The 23338-nt window shown below is 39.8% G+C and overlaps 1 long non-coding RNA gene across 1 annotated transcript; it reads left to right on the top strand.

Moving 5' to 3' along the window:
- The first annotated feature begins 11501 nt into the window (after positions 1-11501).
- Positions 11502-22316, top strand: LOC136107055 (uncharacterized). Its single transcript, XR_011741042.1, has 3 exons — positions 11502-12480; positions 12882-20392; positions 20815-22316. It is a non-coding gene; the product is annotated as an uncharacterized lncRNA (long non-coding RNA).
- Positions 22317-23338: the final 1022 nt, after the last annotated feature.

Genomic DNA, 23338 nt, shown 5'->3' with positions numbered 1-23338 from the left:
GAGGAACTCTTGGAAAAATTTGGACAGATGAGGGATAAGGAATGTTCTGCTAGACACAGGATTCCTTCTAATATAAATACTAGTACAAATGAGAAAAATGTTTTACTGGGAAGTGGAAGCGTTGTGAAATACCCCAAAACATTATTTTCTCTAACGTTTCATCAAAACTCACTGTTCTAGCATTCAGTAAGTGCAATTTCCACTTCAAATTGTTGAAGTGACTCACCAAAGGTCATGCATCAGTGTAGTGTCAGAGCTGGGGCAGGAATTCAGGAACTCTGCTTTTTCCAGGCAGCTCAGTCTATTGACCTGCTCAACCCAAACATCTGCATTAGCAGATAATAAAATTTTGTCTATGCAGTAGAAATAATTGTCCTATTTCAGATAATCCTTTGCTTCTTTCCCACCTGTTCTGAATATCAGCAGCACATAGGTACACACACGCAACCTTCCTAATTTCATTCAGTCTTCCTTGTCCTCTTCAAAAAATCACCAGGTTTGTTCTTCTCAGCCTCTCATCTGCCTGTTGCTTCACTTCTTTCATTTCCACCTCCTATTTCTGAAGCACTTTCCTCCTACAGCTTGTTTGGCATTCTTGAGCGAAGGCTTTTGTGGTTTGATTCAGGAAAAAGGTAAAGGGGGGGATCAGAAGTTCCAGTATATTAAGTTATCATGAGATCATTAGTTATTTCATAAAAAATGCTCTGTAAGCGTCTCCTGACTGCTGTGGTACCATTCCTACAGACTTAAATTCAGGCACAAGTCCTACAAAAGCCCTACTACAAGTCTGAGCTCTACTGTAGAGTGAGACTCCCTGTACTCCTTGCAGGCACCTCCTGACTGCACACAGAGCAGTAGTAGTTAATATATTTCTGTAGCTTACACATCTGGCATGTGTATGTGTGCACTGGGGCTCAGACCAAAGAAAAAGACCTTTCTAGGGGCAGCTATATTGCATATTTTCTTTGTTATAGATCAGTTTATGGAATGAGACTCACATGGTATTTTTGAAAATGCTATTAAAAATTAAGATTCTCCACAAAATTTATTTTTGCCTGGAGGTTGTGGGTTTGTTGGTTTTGTTTTTACGTTTTTAAAACAATGGAAACCTCAAGCCTGCAAGTTGTAGTTTAATGTCTTTTCCTGTGCCATCTTCAAACCTCTTTCCAACACAGAAAGCAGAGTGAAAACAGATTATTTTAAAAAACTTTTAAGTAATCTTTCAAAGCAAATGAAACTAAAGTAGTTCTAGTTCTAGACTAAAAACTACAGTTTCAGCTGGTGTAGAAGATCAGTTCATCCCAGAGTGGTTTTGCTCAACAATTGGGTCTTCAGTCTCCGAAGTAGGTTAATAGAGTTTAATAATCCTTCGGTTTCTCTGCTCTCTTTGTGACATAATAATTTTCCTGCCTAATGTAAAGGTATGGTGCATTATACATCCATCATATTTTTTTTTCCCCAATTACATAAATAATTCTGTTGTTAAACTCTGAGATCAACTACAGGTGGTGAAAGGATATAAAAGGGAAATCCAGAGAGGTCAGGATTTACAAACCATGACCCAGCAGAATTCCCCTTCCTGCCTGCCCAGAGGGACTTGGTGCTGCTTAGACACGCAGGTGTGTCTTCAGGTGCATCTTCTACTGTTTTTTATGCCCAGTTATAAAAATAACTGCAGCTACTTTTAAGATGCAGAGGAAGAAAAGGAAAAGTTAATATAAGAAATTGAAGATTTGTGCTAGAGTATGTGGATACTTCCTTTATTCAGAGACAGAGTGAAGGAGGAAAGAAGTACATTCCATAGTGTAGAAGCTATTATCAAAACCAAATTAATGTTAAAGTGGATGGGCCTTTATAGAAAGTTAGAAAGCAGGATTCTTGTGTGCCTACACCTTAAATGGAGATGATGTGCTGGAATAGGTGTGAGTCGGTGCTGAACAAGAGGTTGAGTGCACACTGGATGTGGTGACCTGGCTCATCGAGTTAATGGAATTGTTGCCATTGGCCTCATGAGCGCTTTGGTTTGGGCTCATAAGCCACTTACAGTTCAGCTTTTGCAGTGACAATAGTGAAAATAAAGAACAATTGGAAAGTTTGTACAGAAGCTGCTGGTAGACATCAGCCATGAGAGCTAGCTTGGCATTTAATTAAAATGTAATTAAACAAACGTTTTTCTGGAAAGAATTGCGAATCCTAATCCTCTGGCTGCATTGTGGTGTTTTCCCTCCGAGGTGCATGTGGTGTTTCTGGGTGGCAAAAGCAGGAGTTTTACAAGTAGCCCATGTGCTCTGTCCTGTGCCGCTGCGGTTCAAGTCCATTTGTGTCTGCTAACACAACAGTAGCTACAGAGTGAAGGAGGACTCAGACAAGTCATGTTCATTTTTATTGAGGAGATAATAGAATGAGGGTCGCTACTTCCTCATGGAAAGGCAACCCTAAGTCATCAGAAGTGCTTCATGCACCCCCACATAGATGGCGGCCTCTGCTGAAAGCTCAAATTCAGTACGCTGCTCCACTGACATGCATCACACATTTGTTATTTTCTGGGTAATGGCCAAATCCTTTGTTGTCCCTCCCCGCACATACTCCCATTTATAAAGGAAGTCTTCTGTCTTTTGAATGTCACACAAAACTGTTCAAAACCAGACTTGAGCAACTGAAACTTAGTTAGTTCAATCAGAGCAATTCAATTGATGCAGCTGAGTTCTGTGATCTGAACAAAAGATTTTGCTTTAATTGTGTAGGAGTATAGAAACGGTGATGTGATTGTCTTGCTCACAGCCCTGCAGATCAATGTAATGCATTTTGAAGTTTAGTGGTATACACCCCATTCTGCTACTTGAGGTTTTAGTGGTGCCTCAGCCTTTCATAAAATTGCAGGTGAAAACAGTTCCCTGGAAAACAAGAAAGTATTTGGGTTTAATGTGGGCAAGTCTGGTGAATGTTGGGGATTAACAGACAATACTACACCTAAATTCAGTAAATGGTCTGATCATCCATTCTGTCTTGAGATGTGGTGTTGTCACATCCATTTGCAGATGATAGATCATTTGAGGTTCTGATGATGTTCAAGGCAAAACCAGAACCTTATCTCAGAGCAGAAGAGGTTATGATGTCTGATTTTCTTAAATCTATTTATGCTGGTCGTTCTACAACATCCAATGGGGTGCAAAGCCGACGTAAGCTTATGTATTAGGGAATAAAAGGACTAAGATTCTCCACTAGCTAGAAGCAGAAATTTCCTTGGTCATCTTGCTTCTGCCACTAGTAGTCATGCTCTTGGACTCCTGTTTTCCCAGGCCTGGTTGCCACCAGCTCTTCTCTCTCCTCCCCAGGTGTTTCCTTACCATCTCATGTTTGTCCCTCTTGTGGTTTGCTGTATGTAATTGAAGACCACAGTTGTCGTCTTGCTTCCTCTGTCCCTCATTCTGTGTAAGTGTGAAACTAGTGGTCATACCAGCAGTTCTGGTGTTAATCAATTCTGTGTTCTGTCACAATTTAAAATCTTATTTTGTCTTTCTGAAAATGTCTGCATGAGTGAGGCTTTGGCTTTATGCATCACACAGTTAAACTGGAGATTCCTTCCTCTGCCAGTCTTCCTTCACTGTCTTAGTCACAGCGGGTGAAACTACCTTAATTGCTTATCATACAAATTCAAATCAGGCATCATCTTTGAAATAGGATTTTTCTCTAATTCAGGTAGGTTTGTGTAAACTTTTGTACTTCTTTCTCCATGAAATCTGAAGTGAAGAGATCCTTGGCCATCTATACACATAAGACTTATGCAACATCTCACCATCTAATAAACCACTCCTTCCATTAGTGTTATCTCTAACTTGACAAATTTCATCGTGTGTTACAGCCATGCAGAGTGATGCTGCGGAGGGCGTTGCCCAGGATGATGCTTTAATATTTTATCCCTTTCCTGTGCTCTGCTCTCCTGCTGTCAACAGGGAATATTTTTCCTGATCTTGAATCCCCCACTGCCTTATTTCTCATCACCTCACCTTAGTCACTCATTCTTTCTGATGCAGTGTACCATCCTCCCTTGTCTGCTTGTTGCATTTAAACCATCGTTTTCATAGGAGTATCCCATAAACAACCCCTTCTCCTAAACAACCCTTAATTTTCCTTTACTATAATGATTGCAAAAGTCTTTATAGTTTTTTGTTGTTTGGGGGCGGTTAGTTCTGTCAATGCTGTCTCACTGTTTCTCTGGGCCTCCCTGTCTATTCTACTCTTGCCTCTTACATTTCTTTTTTGTGCCCATTGTGGAATTTCTGTCACATGTTTATCCTGTCCCAGGATTTGGCATGACTCAGTGGCTACGCTTTATAGACATTATAGCAAAACAAACAAATAATGACAGAATATGAAATAATCAAACATTGACTCATGAGTATGCTGTCCTTGCTAGTTGTAATGTCTAACCTGACTCTTCCTTCCTGCAGTGTAAGCTCATTTCTTCTCATAGAGATCAGGAACAGGGGAAAAAAAAAACAGGGTTTGGGTGTTTGTGTGTGCCTATTTTTATTTGTGCTTTTGTGGGTTTGGTTGGTTTTGGGGGGTTTTTGTTGTGTGTTTTTTGTGTGTGTGTCTGTTTTTTTGGGGGGTTTGTGGGTTTTTTTTTTTCAACACTTTAGAAAGGTTCTTACAGACTTTGTACATTTATCAGACCATCCTCCTGTTTTTCTTCAGCCTTTCCTTGTAGGCTGTTTGCTGAACATCTGCTGGTTCTTGCTGGCTCTCTGTATATACTCTGTGTCAGGTTCACCTCTTCAAGGCACAGCATTCCAAGGCTGGGTGCTGCATGCAGCTGAGACCTGCGTTACATTTTTCTTTGATCCCCATAAAGTGCAGTGCTGCTGTCAAAATAAATAAACACCATTGACCCATTTTCACCTTGTAATTTCTTTGCAGCCATTAGATTATTTTCTGTGGAGTTATTCAGCTTGTTCTTTCTGTCCAGTATTTGTGATGGAAGTGGCAGTAATAAGCAGCTGTAGTTTTTCCCCTCAGTTAGGGTCTCGGTCTGGATGGTCAATATGTCAATGAAAAACTCTTCCTAGAGGGACGTGTGATCAACACAAGGAAGTTGAGTGGCCTTGAACTGGAAACAGAACTGGAAAAGATGCTGAGGCTGTTCAAAGGCCTCTGGTGGATATAAGCCGTCTGATTTTTTCATGGTGCTTTGGCTGTATCCCTGTAGTCACGATATTTCTTAGATCAAACGCTATCGCCTCTCTGATATTTATCCCTTGGGTATGTAGAGGGAGGAATTTTTATCCTTTTTCATGCTTCATTTTTTTGTGTAGTGCCCATATTTGATGAGATCTGTTACGAAGACAATCTTAGCTGTTCTTCTCTGGACTTGTTCTTTGCTATTGAGAACAATTATATTTTTACTAACTTTTCTGCTGTGTTTCATCCTGATTGTCACTTGGAATGCGAGGGATCTGGCTTTTGTTGCTGAATCTTGAACCTTAGAGATAACATGAAGAAAAGTAAGACTATCAGATGGTACTTTGAAGAGGGAGTCAACTGGCCAAGAGGCTGAAATCCGTTCTTCCCATCCACACATCCCAGGGTGCTGAGGTGGGTGAGGAGCAAACTGTGCCGATACTGGAGCCAGCAAAAACTGACAAGGATTCTCAGCCCAGGAAAAAGCAAAAAAGAAAAGCCAGAGGTGACAGAGAAGATCTGGATAGAAAAAGAGAGGAGGGATTTCTTCTTATGGATAGTGATTAATATTGAGTGCAGTGCTCCTGCTCTAGGCCTTGGAAAATGGCATTTTGTTTTCTTTCAAATATGACAGAAGCAAAACCTAGGACTAAGTGGTGGATATTAAATATTGAATATTCTAAAAGGGTTTGTCATCTCCTAAGCATAAAAAGACTTCAAAAAGAGGGAGGCTGGCTAGGTCCTATATGTTTGTTTATTTTTCTTCATACAGATCATGTATTCCCATTTCTGTTTAAGCAACATTTACATTTGGGTAAATGGAAGCACTTTTCCTTTGAAGAAATGCTATTACAAAAATATTAAGTGATTTAATCAAAAGAGCTTCACAGAATATTCACAGTTCACCCTCTTGTGAGTTCAGTGTTGGACAAACAGCGTCAGAAACAGTTTGCTTAGCTGGCAGCTGGTTAAGTCAGATGCACGAAACACCTTGTTGAGTATCCGATGCTGAAACAAAGTTTTGATAATTTAGCTTTCTTCCCCAATGTCATTTGTTGCAGGGTCAGACTTTTCAGATAACGCCTCAGTGTTCTGTGCGTCTTGTGCGGGAAGCTCAAAGCACAATCTTTACGCTGCAGCGTCTGCTTGGAGATGAGCTCGGGAAATATTCTGAGGCTCTGCATGTTACTGCTGCTTATGTGCCACATTACTCCTCTTGAAAATTCCCAGAGCTTGCGATGTGTATATTTTAAAGCCCCATGAGGGGAGGAATAAAATACATTCTTCTTCTTTCCTCCATACTTTGTGAATAGCTTCTTTGTGGAAAATATAAAATGGTATAACCTTGTTCATTTTTGTACATCTACTGTTTTTAGAGTAATCTTAAAAATGTACTCTCTCTGTCATTGTTCCTTAAATATTTGCTTTCCTATCTCAGCCTCACAAGTGGAAAGCCAGAGGAAATGGATATTTGTGGCTTATTAATGTTTTAAGTCCTGGTAACTGAGAGTTCTAGAAATCACTGTAGTATGGGCAAAACAAGTAGAATTGCGTTTCCAAATATCGTTTCTGTATGTGGCAATTCTGTGGCCACCCCCTGTTTTTTTCCAAGGCAGTTCCACAGGTCAGTCAGGCATTCAGAACTCAAATTATTTTGTGTGAAAATGGATAAAAAAAAATCCAGTAGGCAGTTATGGGCGTCTTACTACAGGCATCAGAAAACAGAAGAATGCCAGCCAGCATGAAAGTGTGTGCGTATTAAAAAAGGTGTTCATCTGAGGGAATAGGTAGACTTATATGATCAGATTCTGAAAATACAGCAGGGCTGAGGGAGCACATACAGGTATGCAGTGCTGTGTGCCAGACGGATCTGTGTGTATGCAATGGCCGTCCATGCAAATTGAGCTTTTGGGGATGCATATGAGCTATACTGGTTTTACTGGGCATATCTGATTCACACGCAAGTTCGTGATTAGCGATTTTACAAATGAGGAGTCAAATGAGTTGGTTTGTGTTGATGAGTGTGTTCGTGAACTTCTAGAACACTGTGATACATGTGGTCATATATATTTGAAGATACATCTCTGCTTACAAGTTACTAAAGGTAAGTTCTAGTACCCAAAAAAGTGTTAGTACAAGGACAGTACAATGACATAAACATGTCACATTTGTGTTTTATTCTGTGAGGCAACATGGAGGGATTCTGATGTATTATTTACTAGCTAGGAGTGAGTCCTAAATATGGCTTTTCATTCCACTCAGACAGTGGCTCACCAGCTTCTGGTTTTCACAGAAACCAGCAAAATATCTTCCTCTCGATTTAATTTCCAGCTTGTTCCAGCTTTCCACCTTCCTTCTGTAAATACAGTGTGTCTTAACATCTCTGAACACAAGGGAAACTCGGGTGGAACTCAGAGCTATGGGTAGGAAGTGAACTTAAGCTAAGGGAGATACTACTTGAATATTTTATATATTTTCTTCTTCTTCTGTCACAAATGCACTTTATAACCATAGGGCAATGTTGCACTCCCCAGAAATATCTGAACTCAACCCCAAAATGTCCACAATACAGGAGGGACAGGAGCATAAAAGTACCTATGCAGCCTGTTTTTCAGACAACAGCCGTGAAGTGCCACAGTGGTTTTAACCTCCCCATTTCTTTTTGCTCCGAGGTGTGTGTGACTTGGTGTCGTGTGGCTGTAACTTAGCACTGGAATGAAACCATTGCCTAATATACGTAGTCAGATATTCCAAAAACAACAGAATAGTCTTCTCTTTGTGCAGTGACTGTGACTGTCTGGTGAATGTCATCTGTGTTAAAGTGCTTTTAACTTGTTGCCCAACAAAAAATGTGTTATAGCAGCACTTTGTTAGTATTAACATTTTTCTGGCCATATCCATTGCAGTTTCTAGGGTCTTATGTTTCTGGCTCTGGAATTTGACATCTCTGGATTTCTAGAAACAGAGTTTGTTAATCTTTCATGCATTTAATAAACACATATCCCATAGCAGACTTTATTTTGTCTTTTGCCTGGGGACTATGCACCCACAGCACAGCATACACTTTGCTAGCTGTACTTGATTTCAAGAAGTGGAAGTAATTAATAAGGTGAAATCCTTAGTGTACACAAGTTCAGACCAGGAGGGATTAATATTCTATGAAGTTTGCATTAAAAAAGGGCATTTCTGGCTGTCTTTAAATGTAACATGATTTCATATAAATATATTCCTAAGGCTTTTGTATTGACATTTCTTTTTGCCAGTGTCCCATGATTTGCAGATGTGTTGTTCCTCAGCAGAAATAACTGTCTTGGCTATTTTGTAATGTTATTGTGAGAAAACCCAAAAATAATGCTATTTAGAATCACCTTCTGTGAAGTTTACTATTCCATCGATACTGATCTTTGGCAGATGCAAAAGATTACAGACTGACAGAATTGACCTGCCGGAGCACTTAAACAGCAATGAAAAGAAGGAACGAGGGATTGAGTAATCTGTGTGGAACATTGAGTTCTCCAGGTGGGACTTTGCAGCCACATGTCCCCAAAAAGGGGTTACCAGTATAGATCGGGCATATGTAATACCTAAGGAAACATTAATCAGCTCCTCAACTCGTTAGCAGGCTGCAAAATGCTCTCAGGAGCAGTCTGCGAAAGAATGCTGATGATCAAGTGATTCTTAACTTGCATTTCATTGGGGAAATGTGTTGTCAGTCAATATCTCGCCAAGCAGGTTTAATGGGGTGGAGATTCTGGGAAAACTGGTGGGACTGGAAGTAAGTAGCACTCTTCTAATATTAAAATTGAGTTAGGCTTCTGAATAGAAAGTGATTATTTGCCTAATTTCCCTTCAGATGTTCTAATATACACATGGGTCCAAAGCTAATTCTCTGACTATTTAATAGCTTTCAGCTGGTTAAGATGCAGACCTTGGGATTGGGGGGTTGGGGAGCAATGACAACTTGTGGCTGGGAAATCAGGTAAGTAGGAAACTTGGGAGGTTTTTTGTTCCTTCTATAATGTTTTTCTTCATGGTTTCTTTTATTTCCAGTTCTTTCATTCCTTTGTGATTTATTATTTCTATGAATGTTTCTCAAAAAGCTGCTATTCCTGCTTGTAGCATAGAGCAGAATGGTGAGAAGTGGTTTGTAATGTCATTTAAAAAAAATATTTTCCATGATGCCTAAAAAAACAGGATGGACGAGAAATTATCTCTGTCTTTTCAGAAAACTGGCTTACATTTGTTTTCCTGTTGGGAGACTGTAGATAACCCAGAGATGGATGAGGCTGTCGGCTTTGGAAGCCCTTGCTTGGAAAGGCGAGGATTTGAAATCTCAGCCAACATTACTTCTCCCCAGGTATTTGAGTTAATGAACATTAATAGAAACCAGATAATTTTAAGACACCTGTAGTAAAGCAATTTCCTTTGCAAAGCGGATTTTGCTGCCATCTCTCTCAGATTCTGACTACGCGTCCCCCACGGGAGAGGAAACTTCAGCATCCAATAGAAGATCTCAGCAGGCAGGATTTATTTATTTATTTATTTATTTATTTATTTATTCCTTTTTAAACAAAATGTAGCTAGTTACACTTCCCCTTCTGGTCTTAGGGTATGTAAAGAAACTTCAAACCAACCCAACCCACCAAGCAAACAAACAACCTTTATTTCCCCCAAATGAATCCATTTGGAATATTTTTGAGCAGACCGACTTTCCCTGTACCTGTGTGTGCCTGGTTTATAGGCTGTTTGTGTTGTCCAAAGACTTCCCAGTATTTAAGATCCTCATTCCTAAAGGTACCATGTTTAAAAAAAAATAATAAAAAAATCAACCAACCTATTCAGGAGTTCCTCGATTGCATCCACAGTTGAAACCGGTCTCAGCATTTGCATTAAGCATTTTGCATTTCAGTCACTGTTCAGAGAGCCTGTGGTATACTGGTACGTGATGATTAAGCTGTTTTAAGTAATGCTGTAGCCAAAGAGCCCAGTGACATTGAGAAGCAGGGACTCGTGGCTGTGGTGGAGATGTCCCATGTGTGCTGGCAATTCCTGTGTTGGTGTTGGATGAATTGCATCAGGGGTAATTGAAACTTGGGACTTCACCTCAAACTGAGCAAGCCCGGTGGTGCTTCTGGTTTTATACTGTAACTTTTCTTGATATTACCCCACCCCAAAGTAGAGATGGGCCTCAGCAAAGAGGAAGAAAATAATGAAGTAATTTTGGTTGGAAAAGACCTTTAAGATCATCAAGTCCAACTGTTCCCCCACCCCTGGTACTGCCCCATGTCTCTGAGAACCTCATCTCCGCATCTGTTCAACCCCTCCAGGGATGGTGACTCCACCACTGCCCTGGGCAGCCTGTTCCAATGCCAGACAGCCCTTTGGGGAAGAAGTTGTTCCCAAGATCCAACCTCAACCTCCCCTGGCACAACTGGAGAGATGTGCATCTGCACCACGTTCCTCACGCTGGCGAGTTCAGGCCAGCAGCTGCGGCCATGTGTAAAGATGGGCAGTAGATCAGGACGCAGTGACACTGAGAAAGGGGCTGATGGGGAAGAACGTGCTGCTTTTTTTGTTGGTGGTGGTTTTTTTGTTTTTATTTTTTAATGGAGAAACAAATGCTAGTTTGGGAATCAGCCAGCTGACCCTGCCGGGGTAGTGCTGTAGGTCTGCAATAAGAGAAGCTGAGGATGTCTAGAACAATTTTTTCTCTGTCACAGACGTTGCTTTGTGGCTCCACAACATTTACGTGCATTCACTCCTGCCGCCTCTCCAGCAGCAAGGCCAGATCCAGCCAATTCGATATTGACAGATAAATCACTAGGGCTTTTCTAATGGAGCCAGCACTGCTGACCAGGAGGTGTTTGTCCCCCCTGGGTTATTTTTGTCTGAGTAATGCACAGGAACTTGATAATGCTTTGAGATTGTTTCTCCTTTTTTTTTTTTTTTCCCAGTGGAATTTCCGAATTCCACAAAACTCCGCAATGGGACTCATTGCAGAATCATTTAATTTGGAAAGGACCTCCTCAGATCAACTAGTCCAACTAAAGCAGGGTCAGCTGCTGCAGGTTGTCCAGAATTGTGTCACGTCAGGTTTGGAGACTTCTCTCTCAGCAGCGTGCTACAGTGTCTGACCACCCTCACAGTAAGTTTAACAAACACACACACACACCAACAATCCTGAAACACAAGTGTTTTCTTGTGTGGAGATGACACTTCCTTTTTATTTTTTTTTTTAACAGTCTGACTCCAACGTGTTATTCAGGAAAACCTTGGCTTTGTTAGCAATGACAGGTACTGACGTTTTCTCTGTCCTCTCTTCTGTCACGCTTTATGGAACTTTTATTCCATTCTTCCACTTTTGAGCTCTGTTTTGGCCAAAGCAGGCTCTTATTTTGTGCCATTTTGTGCCATTGTTCCTTTGGTGTAGATTAGCCAGGAATTTGGAGACATCAGTAGCTTTGTTAGTAGCAGTTACCAGCATTGTCAGGTAGCTGGGAGCAAAAACAAGAAAATGAATTTTTTGGTCAGGAAAAACAAACCAGTGGAGGGTCTGGCGGGGGGAACAGCCCTTGGGGTCCCAGTAAAATCCCAAGTGCTTCTAAATACCTGTTGTTTTCTAAAAATTCTTCTGTTTATCAGCACAGAACACTTCGTAACACCAAATGGCAAGCACAGCTGTAAGAAATTTCTGAGTATAAGCAAATTGTTTGGCTGAATGTATTTTTCTGGAACTTATTGCCATCTCTGTGTTCCTGTTATCTCATATTCCTAATATAGATTTGTGATCTCCAAGGGGTTCATTTGAACATACTCTTTACTAGCACTTTAAAAATGTCAGGCATATGCTTGTCAAATTTAGAGCTGGTTTAAGCACAATTATGCATGCATTTAAGCAGAGTAGTTAAGTGATTTCATGAACTATATCAGTAAGTTTATACTAATATAATTACACTGATACTAGCACGTTTTATGAATTAACTGTATTTGTTTCCAAACAAGTGTAGTCATATTGGTACAAAATCTGTGCACAGACAAACCTTTCCTTTTGCTAATTATACAGTATTACAGAGGTGGGATGTGTTTTGTAAGCTCCTAGAATCTCAGAATCATTTCAGTTGGAAGAGACCCTCAAGAGCACTGAATCCAACCATTCCCCCAGCCCTGGCACTACCCCATGTCCCTGAGAACCTCATCTCCGTGTCTTTTCAACCCCTCCAGGGATGTTGATGCATCATAATATCTTTTTTCTTAAACAAGAAGACACTGGGGACTTGGAACAAGATACTTTAGTAAAAAGTGGGTGTATATTTTCTTTTTTTTTCTTTTTTCTTTTTTTTTTTTCTGGGGGGATGTTTTTGTTTTTGAGGGGTTTGGTTTTCTGGTGTGTTTTTTTTTGTTGTTGTTGGTTGGTTGTTTTGGGGCTATTTGTTTGAGGGGAATAGGGAACCGTAGATTTCAAGGAAGCAGCGTGCTTAGCAGCAATCCATGAATTATTTCAAATATACCATAGTAAAAAAAGATCAGAATGAGGTTCTCTGGATGCTGATGGGGAGCAGCAGAATGGTGGTCCTGCTGCAAGAGCCCCATCCCTCTGCTTGCTTCTCTCTGCATGCTGAAGTAATGTGACAACCTGCAGCCCCTGGTGTGATGTTCCCAGAATTAAATATCAAAATTAGCCTTTTCCTTCTGTTTCCCAGCTCTACAAGCCCTGTGCAAGCGCTGCCATCTCCAGCCTTTGGGAAAACTACTCTACTTGTCTGCCGCTGCCACCGACAGCTGTGTCAGCCCCGATCCATCTCCGAGATGCGTTTTCCAGGGATGAGCCTACATTTCTGTATTTGAACTGAACAGAAAGGCAGGCCAGAGCCTGAGCTGCCAGCTCTCTCCACAAAAAGAAATTTTACTTTGAGAGGAATGCAGTAAAAAGTCCAGTCTTGTCTGGAGCAGATGTCATCTCCACTCCAACTGCTTTGCTGGGAGAGGAGCCTCCCAGGATCAAATTCTCAGTGATTCACTTTAGGGACTAGACTGGAATGGGCACAAACATTTGGATAGAACTTCCTATCAAAGCATCTGTTTTTTAAAATTAGTATGTTTGTTTCAGTAATGTTTGCAGGGGGAAAATGTAAAATCTTCAAAAATTGAAAGTGTATTTTGGTTTGCCTTTCCCACCTCATTTTACATTTGATAGTGTAAATGGTCTTGCTTGACTTTCAGACTTCAGCTGTTATTATTTTCAATATTTTGAGGTGGTTCTCTTTTCAGCAGTTCCAGCCAGGTACCGGAATTGCTGTTTGGTCCCAGCTGACTCTGAAGCGTTTCTTTCCCTCTGGGTGTGGTGCCGATGTTCAGAATTTACTGCGCGGGTGCTTGGGGGGATGTGATAGTTGTGTCCCCTGCTCCCAGTACAGGGCCACCCGCTGACACTGGGGCCGCTGCTGGCTGGCCCAGTCTTTTCTCCTCTGTTTGAAATACAAACATCAAAGTGAAAGAAATGTTCTGGTAAACTTGTTTTGAAACTCTGAAAGAAAACTTTCCTTTTCCCATGTGTTTTCCATTTTGTTAGTTTTGCAATATCAACTTTTTATCCCAGTTCACACTTTTTTCTTTTTTTTTTCTTTTTTTTTTTTTTTTCAAAAACAAAACCAAAAAAATCTAGTGTTTTCCTGGAACAGAAATCACATTTTCACACATTCATTTCCATTGATTTTTGTGAGACTACTCACATACATAAACAGCTACAAAATGCTATTGAAATCACTACCATAAATCTTGAAATAGGTTAGAAGTGTCCTCTCAAACTGTGGATAATAAATTCTGGATATAATGAAATTGTTCATAACTTTTTTTGGAAAAAAAACAAGACTGCATTTCCCCTAGTGATATACAACAGCTAAATTCACTTTACATTTAAAATTATGTAAAATACTTGTATAAACAAGCAATGATGCTGTGTTGGCCATACTGCCATCTAATTAAATATTTACCTCTGTATGTGGTGGCTGATGCGCCAGCTGTGACCTTGGCCGGCCGACCCGTGCCTCCACACCCTCGCTGGGCTCTGGCACTTCTGGCTTGGATTTTATTGCCAAAAATCTCTTTGCCAGCTGAAAACGTCTGTCTCTGAAGTTCCCCGGAGAGGCAAATTCCCCTGCGTTTGGCAGTTTGCTGCACCAGTGCCTCCTCCTCTCTGTGTGTAAATGTTTCTGTTTGCTTTACGAGCCTTTTGCCTCTGCTCTGCTCTAAATATTCCTCATTTAATGAAGTGAAGTTCTTTAATTACTATTTTTCATTGTGGAATGGCTCATGGTCCCTTGGCTTTTTGATAGTATCAGACTGAAAGGGAGAAAAAAAAGCCTTTAAACAATTTTCTGACTCCCTCTAGAGGATTTCTTTCCAAGCCCAGAAATAGCTGCGCAGTGGGAGAAGCCGAGCGTTCAGTCCCTGCTCCGGCACAGCCAGGTTTCAGTGCCGATTACATCTTTTCCAGTACCCAGAGACTGCCTTTTTTCTTTCTCTTGTCAGTTGCTGCTAATGTCTCCCATATTTTATTCCCACTGTTCTTTAAATATAAATGCTCACCATCTATTTTTCCTTAGGCAAGGCCAGCCTGGTGTTCTCTGTGGCAGGACTGCGCTGCAGCCATCGCTGCCCGTGAACAGCCGTTCCTTTGATGTGCTCACTCCTCTGGACCAAACTTGCTGGTACTGTCAAGTAGAAAGCTTAATTTTAACACCTTTTCCTCTGACACATGTTTAAGTGACAAGGAATTTATTCCTGATATTTCAGATGCCTTATCTTATGTAACTATTCAGTACCATTATCTTGTTTAACCATTTTAGATGCATTATCTTGTTTAACCAGGGGAATATTGCTAGCAATGGTAGGAACAAGCAATCCCGGACTCTTCTTACTATCCCTTTTCAGTGGAAAATTCTTTCAGGCTTTTCCTTAGCCTGTGGATAAGGGCTAAGAGCTGGATTAATGCTGCACTAAATCATTCTCAATTTGATAGAGGTTGCAGCCACCTCTAATTCACCCTCTTATTTCCTAAAGGAAATGTTAACTAGAACAATCACTTTAAAAGCAGTAGCTAATGACGGGCAACATCATTTGATTCTTTTAACATGCTTACAATCGAGAGAGAAGTAAATCACAGTGTAACCAACTAACATTGCCATGGGTCCTTGTCAATCTGTTTCCCATCCCCCTGTGTGGGGCAGGGGGTACTGGGTTGGGTTTTTTTCCCCCTTTTTTTACCCCATACCCCACAGGTCTGATGTTTTCTGGAGGGCAATGCAGGACCCAAGCAAAGGGACCGTGGTCACTGATTTATCAAGTAGCTGGTCCTGAGTTCATGTGCCTGTTTACTTCCCCATCCTGGCTTGTGCTGTGCCTTATTAGTAGTGAAAAGCATGTAAAAACAGATAGGAAGCTTTAGAATTATCCATAACGGAGGTGCTGACCTGCTTAGCCACATATGTTTGGACAGAAATTGTGTACAGAATCATAGAAAACGATTCCATGATCCTATACACAATTACTCCTGAAATTAAAATGCTGAATACCAAAATAAATTTTAAAGGGACTGTCATGCTAGTGATGTTAGATATATTCTTTTCGATATTTCCTAAAACTCCTTTTTAAAAGGTGCTTGTAAGTGCCTAGAAGCCATGTAGCTTCTGTGTGCTTATGAAAGTTTATTTATGTCCTGTCAGTTATAGGTTAAGGGTTGTTACTCCATCACATCACGAGGGGCCCAGAGGAACATCATGTTCACGTATTTAGGGAAGCAGGGAGCCGAAATAGCCCTTCTGCAGCACTCAGAGCACAATCTGGAGCGAATAGTTGAGCTTTTCTGCCACCAAGCGAAGCCGAGCACAAAGTGATGAGTGACTGACCCATCTCCTCCCCATAGGCATCATCTCCTGTGACTGATGGTGCTTTAAAATTTCATTTTCTTCATTACAATTTCTACTTGTTTCTTCAAATTCTTCTCTCGTTTCAAAGCTTGTCATTTGATTCACTGAAAGCATGCATTTGGTTATGCCCCAAAGCACAGGTGTTTGCTTAGTAGTAGTGCATTATTGTTAATGGAAACAGTAAATAGATCCAGAGTCCTCTTCGTGCTGTCGAGGAGGCGGAACGTGTCTGTGACCGCAGTTACCAGCCTGGGGAAAGCTCGTGAATTTATTCCACTTTGAGCTCACATCACTTTTTAACCTTTGAAAGCAGCAGGCACAGAAGAGATTTGATATTTCTGTTTGTACGGAGGACCCTGTCCGGTGGTTAATTGTACGAGTGCCTGCGGGAAGCCCTCACTTGTATTAGTCGTGCTGCGTAAATCACCTTTTTCTCTTTGATCGTTTGCTGAGCAATGACTTGTTAGAGAAGGCCAAAAAACTTTACATTTTTACTCAGAGATTCAGTGAACTACAGAGTAAATCTATGGCTTTTTCACAGAGTCTTCTGTGTGCTTTTTTACAGAACATATATTTTAAATGTGTAGCCATTATAGGAAATGGTACAGAAATAAAACCAATACTCGGCTTTGCCTCCTGTATATTAATAAAACTTGTATGTTGTCTCCGCTAACTTGTACCTGAGTAGGCTGTTAAAACACTGTTCGTACTGCAACGCAAGATAAACCTGTTCAAGGGCATCTATTACCTGAAACCTCTCCTTGCTTCCATATACTGTTGCCAGTGGGGTAGAAATTCACAGGATCATAGAAAAGTTGTAGGGCTGCAGCTGTGTAAGAGATAAGGAACATTTGGAAAGAGCAGAAGGCACCTAAACATGCCACTCAAGTTACAATATTTCTGTTCAGTTGGCACTTTACTCAATGGTAGCATTTATAAATGTGTTCTGTTGATCTAGAGGAGGAGAAATACCTTGTTTTCTTTACAGGCCGTACGTATGATAGCTGTGCCTTGGAGTCCCCAGCTAACGGTGTTCAGTCCGTCAGCATCTTTTTGGGCTGGCAGCCACCATTTTGGGGGGTGGAGGGTGTTTGTGGTGAGCCCGCAGTGTCCAGCACAGCCCATAGCCCTTTGCTCCTGCAACTTTTGCTGCTCTACAGAGCTCAGGAGGAAACGTTAGAGAAGACAGCTGAGCACAAATCAATACTTTCTTGACAGTCCTGATCCTCTTCCTCTCTTTCCAATTCATATCTGTCCTTCAGGGATGACAAATCGCAGTGTAGGAACCAGAGAGGTTTTCCATCTGCTGGATTACGGTGTGGCTTTGGGGGTGGTTTTTTTCTTGTAATTCCACAGACAAAATGGATTAATCGGTATATTTCCTTCACTGTTAAACCCTTTGGGATCCTTTAGATTTTCAGGTTCTCCCATTGCTTGAATAGGATTGAAGCTGTAATTCTTTTTTCCCTGTTCTCAGGTTAATTTTTAGTCATTAAGATTGTTCATCTAAATTATGAAATTAGAACAATTCATGCTATTGGAAGCGCTGCATGAAAGTTTTTGTAAAACCTCACTTGTTACAGAACTGATCATGTGAGGAAAGTGTTCTGTCATCAAAGGTCACATTTATTTTCTTTTGTGGTTTCAGCCTTGCTCCAAATGTGATTTCTTGTGTGGATGCTGTTCTTTAAATACAGCTTTAGCTGAAAAAGTTACAGAGTCTTATTTATTATGTACATGTTGAGGTATTGCAAAGCCTCACGAAAGACATGAGAGAGCCAGAAGTTTATTTGCGTTCTTTCAGCAAAAAAATTACACACCCTTTTTAGCAAATAAATGTTTGTGTAACATTTTAATTTGATTTTATAGCAGTTAGTTTTGTTTGCAGCGCTGTTTCCTAGATATTGCTTCCTGATTAACCATAAAGGTTTCAACTGTGACATTCTTATTATTTTACGTTATCTGTCTCTCAGAAAAACATAGGAAATAATTTGAAGTATTTTATGTTGAGCACTTACTGTAAGACAGCCTTACTGTTAAGCTTCAAGGTTCAATATTGCCTTTGACATTTTTCCCTTTGCGTCTCTTTTTAATTTTGGAGCCTTGCTGAGGTGCAGTTTTTAAATTACCTGGATAGTGCCATGGCCATTGTACCCATCACATTGTCGAAGCGGCTGGACAAACGCGGTCCAGTCCTGTTCTGCCGTGTAAATCATTTAATAGCTGAGGTGGAAACTTGCAGAGCTCCTTTATCGAGCAGGAGAGATCAAATCTCATTTTTATATTGCCTTTCATGTATTTTTCCCAAAGCTGCTTTTTTGTATTGCTCAGGAGGGACCACTCAGATTTTCTGTACTCGTGCGGTGTCACACAGGCAAATTGTGACCAGCTTTATTTCTCACTCGCTCTGGAATTAGGATGAGCTGATCATGGACAGTGGAAGTCAATCCCACCAAAATAAACCTCTGAGCTTTTGTGAACATTTGGATGCTTTGAAATACGTACCTGAAGGATCATGTAGGGAAAGGAGATGTCGTATTATCTACAATTGGGAGTGGTTAGACTGCATTGAGCCACAAGATAGGATGCTTCAATATGATATAATTATTAAGATGTTACATGGGGAAATAATTCATTTTCTCTTTTTTTTTAGAGGTTCTGATCCTCTGAATCAAATTCCATCTTTGGAAGGGAACCTGTGTTTCCAAAACCAATCCATCCAAGTTTCAGAGAACTCATGGCTGTAAAAAGCACCACTCTCTTCTGTTCTTGTACAATAAAGCTGTGCAGCTCTGCTATCCCAGAACAGCTTATGACATGGCAACTTCTATTCAGAGCAGAAGATTATAAAGTCCAGAGAACAGCAAATTCAAGCCTGTGTATCAAATTGAGATCACGTTGTTTGTGTTTGTGCTGAGTGACTGATTATGTTTCTAAAAATTTTTTTTTTTTTTTGCATTGCAGCATAATTTCAGGCACGTGAAACACCTAAAGATAATTTTAGCAAGGGGATTTCGGAACATGGATGTGTTTATTTCTTATTAATGAACCGCTGTTGTGGTACTACTGTGTATACAATAAGCCGAATTCTTCTGCTCTTCAAACTATTAGAAAGCTTTTTATGGGAGCAATTTCAAGGGAGGCAAAAAGGAATCCTAATATGTTCCCAGTATGGAAAGACTTGCATGAATTTAATTTTAAAATCCACAAGGTGGAACCTTTCATGAAGGCACTTATTCCTAATGAAGAGGATTAATTTTACCAAGTGATAGTGCTGTGTCACACTATTCCAATGCTGGGATTTTAATGATGATGTAGTAACAATAACCATAACATTCTTTTCTCATTTCATGTTTTTCAAATGGAACAATGTGGTTTCCATGTTTTTTCAGAAGTTTGTGACATGCTGTGAATTCTATGACATTTTATTTTAATTGTTAGTGGTGACAGACTTGGTTCAGTATTTCAGAATCACTCTGGGTAGAGAAACTTTGCTGCTTCCAGGATGCAAGTAAATTTTAAAGTAATTTTAAAGAATGCACGGTAGTTCTTGTAGTTTTATGATAATCTTCAGAAGTTGAGCTTTCTTAGTTGTGCCATACTGTTACAAAATACTAAGTCTAATGATAAGATAATAGACTATATACATGTATGCCCACTGACCTTATATGAAGCTTTTAGGCCTGAATGGACATTAATTCATATTCAAATTTTTGCACCTGTTGAAGTTCGTACATATATTTCTTGCATTTCAGCACACAGACTAGGTAGATATTTAGGATCTACCTCCTGTAATCTTTTTCCAATAAAAAAGGCAGGAAAGCAAAGTCTAAATTAAATTGTTCAGTTGAAAGCATTCATTTGCAAGTTGGATTTTGACATTTTTAAACTTGAAAACCTATCTTCTCCCCCACGTAGTGCATCTAGAGGAGAGGCAAATTTATGAGTTGTGAGTATTGTCAAGAATATATTCATGAATATACTGGGGTTTTTCTTCTTGGCCTGGTTCGTTTGCTTCTTTACTAAAAATAGTAGCTTTGAGTTTCCAGGCCTCTCTTGGCATGTTTTGATTAAGGTTGTCTCCTTCCGCCCAAGTTTTTTACAGTAGCTTGTCTTAATTTGAACCTAAAAAATTTGGAGCGCTGATACGGGGATGGATATTATCACTTTGATGAGTGGGAAGTCCCGATGTGACTGAAGTTGTTGTGTTTGACAGATGATGGCACCTCATCCATTCTCATCTCCGGGGATTTCAGCTGCAGCCACGGTCGGTGCTACAGTCCATGGTAAGAACTTTTGCACAGCAAAGCTCTGCAGTTCAGCTGCACATTAAGCATTAAGGACCTTCTTCAAACCAAAAAACTCTTAGGGAAGGTGTCCCATGCACATTCCCCATGCTCTTTAGGGCATAAAAACTGCAGCTTTCAAGAGCGGGGTGGAAAAGAGCTCCATTTCACTGCAGAGACAGAGTGAACTGGAGGATCCACTGCGTTATTCATCCGTTCAAGAAAGCAGGGCCGCCATCTAGTATGGCAAAACTAATGGGTTTTCTGTAAAGATGAAGATGATAATTATTAATATTCTAGCAAAAGTGCGTTTGTACTGAAGTTTGTGTATTTGCGATAGGACTGCATGGTGAGCATGGCAAATGTACCTCTGATATTTGCATGAATGCACAACTTAAAAACCATTTAATACTCTTTTGCAGCATCTCAACTCTCTCTAGGACAGAAGTAACTAAAGGGGAAACCTTGAAGAGCCTCATGGACGTTCTACAGGACATAATGCAAAACGTGTCCATGCAGGACAGAGCAGCTCCACATTCCACCGTGACCATGCTGTTCATGCTACTATTGACTCTCTTTGGTTAAAAGTCTACAGGAAACATGATAAAAAGAAAAAAAAAACCTAGAAAATGTCATGATGACAAGAAAACCTCCTCCATCTCCACCACCATCAGTTTTGACACTCCAACCCAGATATTTCTGTATTTTATGTGTTTATGAGTCTACTCAGCTGACAACTGCGCAAAAAGAGCTGGTCTTAGTATTTCAAACTGCTGCTGCAAAAAATGAAAATAAGATTCTTGAACAGTTAGTAAATGGATTTAGTGAAATCTTGGAAGAATGGTTTTTAAAAAAAGAATGTTAAATATCAACCCAGAACCTACCAGCAAAATGATGAAAACATTGCACAAGGCTAAGAAGGTGGAACATCGAGCTGTAGACAAAGTCACCTTGGGAATGATGGACACGTTATGGAGAGAGTGTTAAACAAACTGCATCTCCCTCTCTATCCCTCTGGCCACTCAGTCTGGGAGAGAAACTGAAATCAGGAAAATAAGATCTTGGATTAATGTACTTGATGATTTTGTCATCAATTAAATATATATGTTGATAGTTATGTTGAGAAAAATATTCCAGCTTTTAAGAATGGTGGAAAGACTATAAAAATAGTTAAATACTACTCTTTGAAATATTGTAATTGTCTTTCTTTGAGGTTTAAAGGATCGATTTTCAGTTTTGTCAGCCATCCAAACCAGATATAACTGTATTTATCCCAGTAATTAACATTCATCATTCTTAACTGCTTTTACTTAGATGTGTTATGTGGCAATGGTAAGTTGGAAAATAAAGAGTAATGCTCAGTGTTTTTCCCAGATTTTACTGTTTCACATGTGCAGGTAAGAGATGACGACTCCAGTCACTCACATTTTTACAATGCACTTGATGTTCTACGCTAATGGCACAATAATAAATTTGCTCCCACAATTTCTCCTTTTTTGTGTGTGTGTATGGACATATTCCAACTTAAATTTCATCATTTGAAAATATGTTCCTACTTAAAAATAGCACCATGCGATATTTACATTTTTCTGCTGCTCGTTGCCAGATTTTTTGAGCTCTAGACTGCTGCTGTTTTCTTACTGTTTATTTGGCTTTTCTTTTGGTTCTGGTTAAATGCTTAGAAGGCTTCTGTCAAATATTGTTCTTTCTTGAAATGTAGTCTTCTGCATGGTTTAAAAGCTGAAAATGGGAGGAGTTTTTTGATTTTTTTAAACATAAAGATGTTTTTAAACTCAATATATTCACTTGAATGTCTTAGTTCAGTACCCATTATGTACTTCAGTGCTTTTTCCATCAAAAAGGGGTTCATACTATGATACAAGACTTGTATTCAGAGAAGTACAATGTGCACATTCTTGATATTTTAATACCAGAAAAATAAAACAATTTTATTTTATATTTAATTTTAAAATATATTTCTAAATTTCCATTTTAGTCATTATTTCATAAATTGGGCATATTAGTTAAAAATGTTTCCTTAAAACATGTTTTTCTTCTGCATGATGAAAATTAAAAGCTTTAAACCATTGACCTTTAATGGATGCAAATATAAGTGGTAAAATAAATAAAAATACTTTGTGGAGAGAGCAAAAAACATCCCAGGAAGCAACAGAGTTTTGGTCCTGACTGTTGTGGGGCAGTTTTATAAATATGGAGAAGCTTGGTAAGGGGGGTGGAAACTGAAGCCAGTGGGGTCAGAACTGACCTGGTGAGGGAAAGTTTGGGAGCAGCTGGGATAAGGAATTGAGAATCTCGTTTGTCTGCTCTGGGAGGAGCAATCGCAATGAATTTTTCTGCTTTTCCACTTAGAACTGTACAGAAACAAATGGGCTTTTTGATTGTGTGGAGTAGCTGCGTAAATTCTTAATTAGAAACAAATGAATTTTCAGTATGTGGTTTATTTAAATTGTTGACAGCTTTGATTTTTCATTTATGATTTATTATTATTATTATTATTATTATTATTATTATTATTATTATTATTGTTATTGTTATTATTATTGATGTTTCTTGTCGGAAGTTAATAATTCCTGTCCCTTCAGTGGGTCGCTGCAGCTCTGAGGCAGGAAAATAACAAACAGTGAATATTCTGAACCACAGGGTTTATTTCAAGTGCAGGATTTTTGGAGAGTCACGTTCTTTCAGAACAGGCGCTTTATTTTCTCCTGCTCGTATCCATATAGGCTGATATATACGTGTGTTTTGGTGAAGAGAGGTATTTTATAGCAAGCACACCGCCTCTATTATGCGGGAGCACAACTTGTGGCAGAGGTTTGTGGCTGTAACGTGCTTGGACTCGTGCCCGTCGACGGGAATAAATGGTTTGTAAGAATTTCTGCAGGACCCGAGGAAGGAGTCACTTGTGAGTTCGCGGGGTTTGGATGC

The sequence above is a fragment of the Patagioenas fasciata genome, chromosome 12 (genome assembly GCF_037038585.1).
Source record: "Patagioenas fasciata isolate bPatFas1 chromosome 12, bPatFas1.hap1, whole genome shotgun sequence".
In the NCBI taxonomy this organism is placed as follows: Eukaryota; Metazoa; Chordata; class Aves; order Columbiformes; family Columbidae; genus Patagioenas; species Patagioenas fasciata.
This window is presented reverse-complemented; position numbering and strand designations above follow the sequence as displayed.